This window comes from Arachis hypogaea, chromosome 20 (assembly GCF_003086295.3).
Source record: "Arachis hypogaea cultivar Tifrunner chromosome 20, arahy.Tifrunner.gnm2.J5K5, whole genome shotgun sequence".
NCBI classification, from domain to species: Eukaryota; Viridiplantae; Streptophyta; class Magnoliopsida; order Fabales; family Fabaceae; genus Arachis; species Arachis hypogaea.
Window position 1 is genome coordinate 103,197,437 of NC_092055.1, and position 9,457 is coordinate 103,206,893.

Genomic DNA, 9,457 nt, shown 5'->3' on the forward strand with positions numbered 1-9,457 from the left:
TTGGATATTATTGATATCATCCGAAGATTCTCGTCCAGAGTCATCATCTGAACTTTCAATTAAAAGATTGTTAATCTGATCCTCAATCTGAGGATCAAGGTTCAGATTATTAATCTTTCTTTTTAACCTACAATATTTGCTAACATGTCCTGGTTTTTTTCATGTATAGCAAATAATGGGATTTTTCTGTGGATACTTTTGAAAATTCTTTTGAAAACTTTTTTCATTTTTAGAGTTTTGAAAACCTTTTCTAGATCTCCTAAAAGTTTTTTTAGGATTGGGTTTAAAAACCTTTTTGTTGGATGGTCTCTTAGATTTCCTTGGATGGCAAACAGGAAGACCGAATTGTTCACAGAAAGTTTCCAAATCGATATGATTTTCTATTTTTTCTCGAGCAAGTTGCCGTTGGATTTTGTCATCTTGACAAATCTTTAGAGCAACTTTTTGGATAAAAGAAATAAGTTGTCCATAACTTAACTCGTCATAGGGTATTATCCCGTCTGGAGTTAAGCTGCGGATTTTGTCCCTTACTTTATCTCCCAGGGATTTGGGAAGTCCTACAAGGAATGTTTCTTTCCAGAAAGGTTGTTGACTGTCTTCCCTAGTATAGACCCTAGTGAGAAAGGTGTCTTTATACCACCGAAAGTTAGACAAAGTTTTGCACCTTAGATTAGAAAGTAATTCAGCAGAACGATCTTTCCAAAGGGATGGGTCACCAATGAAGTGGCTGGCTATAGTAAAGATTAAGGTATTGACAGCATCAGGGATAGGTTCCCCGTCGTCACCAATGATGGGTTCATTTTGATCATTGACTTTTATAGTAGAAAAGATTGAGTGTTTTTGGTTATCAGAAAGGTAGTTATCCCACCATCCTTTGAGTTGACCACTAAACCCAGAAATAATAACATTGGCTATTGCTTCTTCAGAGGTTTCATGAGCAGCTTGGTAAGTTGTTCCTACCATAGTCATATGCTGAAGCATACTCATGATGTTATATTCGGTTTTGCCGTCTATGTTCCATTCATAGACATTATTGGCATTGAAGCTGACAAAACATAGTTCTCTTTCTTCGAGAGCTAGATCTGGAGCGGAGACACGATTATATCCGTATGCAGAAGATTTGGTTAGATCCTTCCACTTGGTTATAGAGTTGGTCATAATTGGGCTGACTTTAAGGGATGATTTTCCCGAATCATCACTCTGATCAGAGGAAGATTCACTAGAATCATGACCAAGAGCATTAATGGCTTTGGATGAACGGGTTTGAATACGAGATGTAGACTCACCAGAGTTTATAGGAGTTTCAGGGATAGTGGTGAAACGGTTTAAAAGTTGGTCAATTTTTTGAATGACTTCTGAATCACCAATTTGTTTTTTTAAAATGGAGGTTTTAAGACTTTGCTTTGCCCTGCTACTCATTTTGAAAGGTTTAAAAAGTGGTTTCTCAATACTTTTAGAAGTAGATGCTTCAAAAACATTTTTCAAAGAGAAAGTAGATCCTGAAGATGAAAGGTTGCCACCCAAGCATTGTAAAAATCTATTGGTATAATTTGATTGCTCAATGAGATTTTTAATATCTTTTGGGGCGACAGCTTCATCTACATTCTTTGATTTAAAGGGAGGGGCCATAACAGGGTTATGTCCTTCCGTATTTGAAATAATAAAAGCTCCTTTTGGAGGAAACTCAGATCTGACTAAGTTCCCGTCTTTGACTTTCCAAGTTGAAATAACATTTGCTAAAAGCGAAGTTTGTTTGGTTTTGAAAGGATAATCAATATCATTTTTGATGGAATAAGCATGAAACCATTCAAAGAAAGGAATATGCTTTTTAACCTCATTTAGAAAATTATAGTACTTTTCTTTGAATGATGAGATTTGAGCAGCTGTATAAGTACATAAATACCATTTTCTGTGGAGGTCATACTCCTTAGAGTAAAGGTTTTTACGTAAAGCTTCTCTATTTATAACAAATTCTGTGCTACTCATGGGTACCATCATTCATAGAAGAATATGTTGGAGATTGAATGGAAGATTGTATTTCAATTTCAATATCATCATCCGAGTGCCTACCCTCGGTTTGATAAACTGCTTGAGAAATGTTCAAATTATTTTGTAATCCCAAAATATTAATTTCAGAATGTACGGGTTTTGAGATTTTTGAAAACTGAGATTGAGAAGTCACAGAAAAAGACCTTTTTGCTGAAGCAAAATCATTGGATGTTCCTACTTTAGACCTGGAGGAAAAAGAGTTTCGTCTGTCAAAGAAAATCTCTACTTTCCCTGATTCATCTTGTTTTATTTCTCGTAAGAGAGGTGCTTGTCTAGGTTGTGTTGGGATAGCTCTGTCAATAGACCATGACTGGGGAAGATCAATTTCATCCCACCTTATGAGCCTTGGGATCATAACATTGGCCTTTGTCATGTCAATGACAAACAAAGTAGTTTCACGATCTTGGGATTTAAGAAGGACTCTAGAATTACAAGTGTTCATGACCTTGTATTGAATCCTATAGATTAAAGCAGCTGGAATGGATCCTTTCTTCATGTTAAGACCATGAATTCGGATGTTTAGGAAAAGAGAGTCAAGAATGTTAATGTCTAACAAGCTGACCATTTTATTTGGAAAATAGTTGAAGTAAACTGGACCGTGTCCTAGACTTGTTTCAACTGTTCCGATAAGGGAATCTTGGAAGTCATTGTGTCTAATATCTCTAAGACACATGAGAATGGAAGCATTCAAACCTTCTCAGATGAGAGGTTTGACAGCAACTTAGACACACCCTATGTGAAGATATCTGTAGTGACGGACATGTTCTCTGACAGATTGTTTGGTTAAAAGATGGAATTTCTCACCGGACTCTAGTCCCAGAGGAATGTTGTTTTCAGCGGTTTTGATGATATAGTCTGATTTCCTTTTGTTGTCGTCAGGGACGTATAATTCATCTTGGGGGATTTTGGGTATTTCCCAATTGTCAATGGCTTGATTGATATCTTCGAAGTAGACTTCTTCTTCAAAGATGTTATGTTTGGGAGAGAGTTCCTCAGGACGAGCAACTTTCTCAGTAAGGGGATTGGAGGAAGAATGGGTTGGAGAGGTAGAGGAGGAAGATGGAGAAGAAAAGGAAAGACGTCTGGAAAGAGAGTGGAAGAGTTTAGACATATTTTCATAAAATCTGATATCGATGCCCTCCTTTGGTTCAGAAAGAACATATATATTATCACTAAACTATCACTCAAATTTTTGAATCTAGGGTTTTTAACTCTTTTTCTTTTTTTTTTTTTTTTTGAAATCTCTAAATCCATAGCCACCAGAAGTTCTTACGTTTGAATCTTATCACTTTCAAGAACATCGTCAAATTAGCCTTACTGCCCATCAACAAGGGTCTTACAGCTACCTTTCCTTTAAGTGATAAGATTAAACAGCCTGTACTTCCAAATTTAAAGAGTGGTTATTTTTGACATATACAGATAATAAGAACATGAATAGTAAATAAGAACATGAACAGTAAACATAATTTCCAGATCCATGAACCTCAGAGATAGTTTAATGATAATAATAACATTCCTACTTCCCCATCTTATTACTATATATATATATATATATATATATATATATAGTAATAAGATGGGACAAAAGTCACCCCAAAGAGAATAGAAATGAATAAGGAATGCCACTACAAAAAAAAGGGTTAAAACGGCGGTTATTTTTGGAAATTACGGCGGTTAGAACTGCCATTATTACAAAAATGACGCCTCCAAGAAACGCCGTTATTCTGAGCGCCATTCTGATTATTACGGCGGTTTTCAGAAAACCGCCACAATTACCTATGGATAATACGGCGGTTTTTTGAGGGTTAAAATGGCGGTTTTTGATATGTTTAAAATGGTGGCTATAACCGCCGTTTTTACCAGGATGTTGTGGCATCGTTTCTGTTTAAAATGGCGGTTTCTAACCGCCGTTTTTACCATTATAACCGTCATTTTTACCAGGTTATAATGGCATCTTTTGTGTTTAAAATGGCAGTTTCTAACCGCCGTTTTTATCAAAATATAATTGCATCATTTTCATTTAAAATGGCAGTTTTTAACCGCCATTTCTACCAGCGTATAATAGCATCATTTTCATTTAAAATGGGAGTTTTTAACCGCCATTTGTACCTAATTATGATGACAATTTTATGCTTTTTAAAATAAGATTGAAACAACCAATTTAAAGTGATATTTTCGAAACTCACTTAAAAATCTCGTAATAACCAAAAGACATAGCCATAAATCAAACATCATAAGATGATTTTTAATTCATACATGATTCAAAAGTCATAATCCAAGTCATAATAGAAATGTCATAATCCAAAAATAAAGTATCAAAGTAACATTTTTCAATAATACGTCTTTAACATATAATCCTTAATATACGTCTGAACATATCAAGCAAGGTCATGCTTCCTTGTTGATTGTTCCAGAAGACCTACTTCCTAACTCTTTTGGTGATGGAATCTCACTCTCCTGATCCAATCCCTACAACAAAAATATAATTATTATGAGCACAAGAAATGCAAGAAAAAGGCATATATTGATATATATTTTAGGTCTGATTTAATTTAGAGGTTCACAGCATATCGAACCATTTTTTGATGCCTGTGCAAGGCCAAAATCGGCTATCTGTGAAACGATGTGACACAGGAAAAAAACCGAATCAATTAACACTTAAAAGGTGTCTATGACTATCTAAATATTACTGCATCATAAAATTTGTGCAGTTTTTGAACTATTCAGTTCTGAAAAAAGAGGATGAATAGTTATCCCACCTTAGCAACAAAATTTTCATCCAGAAAAATGTTGCTAGACTTAATGTCTCTATGGCACAAAGGAGGATCACAATATAAATGAAGGTACTCCTGCATGTGACAATGCAAAGGAAAAGTGTGATTCAACAATAAAAATACCAAACAAGAAGATATTAAAGCTTGATATTAAACTAATCAATCATATGTACCAATGCATTAGCTACGTCAATCGCAATTTGGATTCTAGTTCGCCAACTTAGCGGTGTTCTACCAGGAGCTGCACAACAAAAAAAGAATAAAGTGAGATCGGGTTTGTTAGGGGGAACAAGCTAATAGATTGAGCTATATTCCACAATTCTCTAAGGCTATTATTTTGTTGAATAGATAATTGTTATTAGAAAAAGATGCAGAAGAGCATAATAGTAATATCTTAAAGTGTACTATTATTGAAAACAATATATAGATAGAGGTGTCCTTTTAAATCCAACCAAATAATATCTTAAATGTACCATTGAAAAAAATGTATAGATACTAAGAGGCATACAATGAAGATGATCTAAGTCTCAGTCTCACGGATATTTGATAGTTAAGAGGTCTCATAAACCCCCAATATAACTTGCATATCTTCAACACTAGCAAGCCCAACAAATGGAGTATTGTCAATATTCCATGTTGCAGCAGCCAGCAGATGTAGGTATTTTCCTTTTCACTTTAATTAATATCAAGTTGGTTAAGTACTAAACAAATTCATCCCATTTCTACCTATCCCAAAAACAACTATATTTTCTCAACTTGGATAAAAAGACTCCTTCTCAAGAGAAATAGAAACTTAATCATCTTATAAAATTTAATTAATCAAATTCTTAATAATAAAATTTAAGTATGGGTAAATAATAATATTTAAAAAAGAAAAGTCCCAACAAGAACAATAGAACTTACTGCACGGAATCAGGAGGCAAAAGAAGCATGGTAAATGGCTTAGATGGTGGAACAATAGAACTATAACTAGGAAGGGCATGCTTAAAGGTGATCATGAGTTTGACTTTTGAATAGAGTTGCTGATGAGTGCTCAGAATTATTTTGGCTGTATACATACCGGTACGAGATATATGAAAGGAAAACTCAACCTTCAAGGTATGCATGTCATGAAAATGAATCTTACGATCCCAATTCTTACAAGAAATTTAAAATTGAAAATTTTTATTTATGGAATGACTTATTTCAATTTCTTTTAAGGTATTTTTTATAGTGGTTATTATTCACTTATCTAACTCAAATATAAAGAAATAGATCCCACATCGAAGCGTATACCAAAATACTCTGTTTCTGATTAAAAACCGCAGCAGCTCCTTGGACACCCTCTGTTTCTGACTCGGTTAGAGCATTTAGATGAGAGCTTAAGTCCTTAACCTACAAATCAACAAGTTAACTACCAGACTGTATACTAAACCGACGAAGGTATGACAGAGAGTAAGAATGAAGTGGAAGTAAACTTTTATGATTGAAAAATACTTTTTATTATAACATAAAAATGCATCTTTCATGTTAGTTGCAGCTAATAATTAAGGATTTTTCAGAAGTTTTAGTATTTTTTGTGCATTTAGTACTAATCAACCACATTTGCCTAGAGCTAGAATTTATCATATCTAATTATACTATTTACTAGCTTTGAAATTTGTAAGAAATGTTGTATCGCTAATTGTTGTAGAACAAATGATAAAAGCATGTAGTCCTATTTGGTGCAAACAAACTTATGGCTTGGGGTCCCATTTGGTTTCTCTATAAAGGACTAAATAGAGTGTCATAATAGAAAGATTTATATGAAGTTGAACCAAAGTTTTATGATCTGCTTCCACTCATCACACTCATTCAGTGAAAGTCAAATTAAATTACCAATACTAATTAAGCAAAACTATAAAGATTTGAACTGATGAATATATATAATTAATAAGACTAAAACTGGTGGTATTTGAGCTAGTTCTGGACTATATTCACATTGCTCAGAACCACCATAACCATTAACTCTTACTTCATTGCTCAATGGCAGCAGCAACACCAGTGCCACCTAAAACAGTATATCAATTACAGATTCATTGAATTTCTCCTAGATTAAGAATTTTCTCCAATATGCAAACAACAAAATCAACTTTTAACCATATCACCAAATCAAATGTGTTGCATTAGCATCAATTTTTAACCATAGATAAGAAATTGAAGTTAGATGAAAAAAATCCTCAACGAAGATAACAGCCAAAGGAAATATTATAACAAGGCTTCTCAATGATTTTTTTGTTTTGGGATTAAAGAGAAAATTAGACAGCAGAGGAGGAATACAAAGGACAACAGATTCTCTTTACAAAAATGAGCAATCAGAAGAAAAGTTCAAAATTCTAGAATATGCAATAAGCATAGCATCAAAACTAGGCATTACCTTAACTTTATCAAGAATAACCAACGGTCCAGCAACACCAGACACAGTTCTGTATTCTGCAACATCAAAAAACAATCTTATTCTTGCCAATGTGATAAACTGATCAACCCAATAACCATTCAAAAATACTTTTCTTCCCCACAATGACAAGCACAAAAAAGAAATGGTGATTTGCTAATTCATCAACCAGTGAAACAAAATGTTTACCACTTCAAAGCATTTGATATTCAATAACCATCTACAGTTTAGGAGCATTATTTTGCTTTAACTATTTTCTCAATCAAATTGCTGCTCGTCACTTTCAAAAGTTTCTTCCGAACCCTAAAAGTTAAAATTGAACAAAACGTCCAAATTATGTATTGCGATACAGTAAGAGGAGGAATGAACCTCTACACCGGTTTTGGCTTGGAAGTTGACAAAGGAATTCCTCTCCTGCAGAACGCAATCCCTAGTGGGGGATCTGAATGGTAAGGAAGGAAAGGAGAGACTCATCAAAAAGGAAGGAAAGGAGAGGAAAGGAAGGAAAGGAAGGAAAGAAAGCTGACCTAGATCGTCGTAGAGGAAGGCATTGACGATTTTGGCAGAGAAGACACAGAGGATGACAAGGAGAGGAAGCTAGAGGAGACGTCACCGGAGGAAATCGCCGCTGTAGGAGATGTCGTCGATGCAGATGCAGATCGATGCCAGAGGAGATGTCGCTGGAGGAGATGTCACCGGAGAAGGTCGTCGGAGAACGCAAGAGGAACGGAGATTGTCACAGAGGCCATACAGGAGAACAGCGTCACAGCAGTTCAAAACTGCCCTAATCACAGCGTCACAGTGTCACAGCTGATGGGGACGACGGAGCGGAGGTAGAGATCGCGGGACATTGAAATAGGCTCAACGAGCTTGAGAACATAAATGAAGATGTAAGCGAGGGAAGAACAGAAGGCCATGTGGATCATGGTGAGTGATATTGGGTAGGGCCAGTTGTACATCTTGTGATCTAAGATGTACTTGTTGTACATGATGACCGTGAAGCTCAGGAAGATCCATATCGCGACGTAGGTGTATGATAGGATGATCTTCTTCACGACGCCGTCCGAGACCGCCATTGTTGATGGATTGATTGATGGATCTGTGGTTGTAATTGGCTTTGTAACCCTAACCCTGAGATTTGGGGGTTTTTGAAGAGTGAAGAGGGGTGGTGATGTATAAGAGAGAAAGAGTGAGATCTCAGATCTGGCCGAATTTCAGGGGATTGCCATTCAATGCAATTTTTTCAAGTACAGTACAACAATGGGGGTTCAAAACCGCCCTAATTACAAAAACCGCCACAAATCCAAAAGTAAATTATGGCATCAACGGAAAATGTTAGAATATTCAAATATTATGGCGGTTCTTCAAAACTCCCATAATATAAATGCCATTTTAACTTCTTTTTTTTGTAGTGTGCATATGTGATGTAAATGAAAGAGCATATATGAATGTGTGAAAAAAGTGAGAATAGGAAAGTTAGGTTGCACATTTTTGTTATTGGATTAATAAAGGTTGAATTGGATACTTAAACTAATCAAGGATTCAATCAATTTAGTCCACTTAGCCATATCTATCCCACCTTGACCCTAACCCCATTAAAACCCTAATAAGTCCTCATGATAATTGCATTCATGCATCACATGGTTGTTGATTGTTAGATGAAAAGAAAATCCTTGAAAACATGATTAGAAGAGACTTGTAAAGTGAATTGACCTTAAACACCGAATGATTAGAGCGCATACACTCCTAGTGAGGGTTCAATTACTCAATTCTATGTTTCCACACCTCGTATCATGCGTTCTTGCAAGTTGCTTCATTTTGATGAGATAAATCAATTCTTTAGATTTTGTTTGCATTGAATTATTTCTTTGCTTGGCCCTATATGTCTATATACTTGCTTGGAATTTGATTGTTTGTTTTCACCAAATCAATAGGAAACTATATATATATATATATATATATAGTATACCCTACATGCATTTAGATAGTTGCATTCAATAAGTTGATTACCCCTTTTGATTATTCTCCTTGTTTGGTTTAGTATGATGAAATGCTATTGTTTAAGTGTGGGAAAACTAATGAGTCCATATTTTTCGATATATTTCAGCTTGATTTGAATAGATTTCATCACATAAACTCACACTTATTCACTAAAATAGCATATATTTGTGTTTTATCCATAGATTGGACCTAAATGTGAAAACATCCATTTTTATATCTA

General features: G+C 35.0%; 1 long non-coding RNA gene across 2 annotated transcripts; it reads right to left on the minus strand.

The window, feature by feature from the left end:
• Nucleotides 1-4,271: 4,271 nt before the first annotated feature.
• Nucleotides 4,272-8,520, minus strand: LOC112782342 (uncharacterized). Of its 2 annotated transcripts, XR_011878988.1 has the most exons (8): nt 7,764-8,520; nt 7,606-7,678; nt 7,219-7,274; nt 6,099-6,197; nt 4,997-5,064; nt 4,809-4,898; nt 4,626-4,662; nt 4,272-4,518 (listed from the first exon to the last, which is right to left on the minus strand). It is a non-coding gene; the product is annotated as an uncharacterized lncRNA (long non-coding RNA). The 2 variants fall into 2 exon arrangements; XR_011878987.1 differs by having other exon boundaries at nt 4,997-6,197.
• Nucleotides 8,521-9,457: the final 937 nt, after the last annotated feature.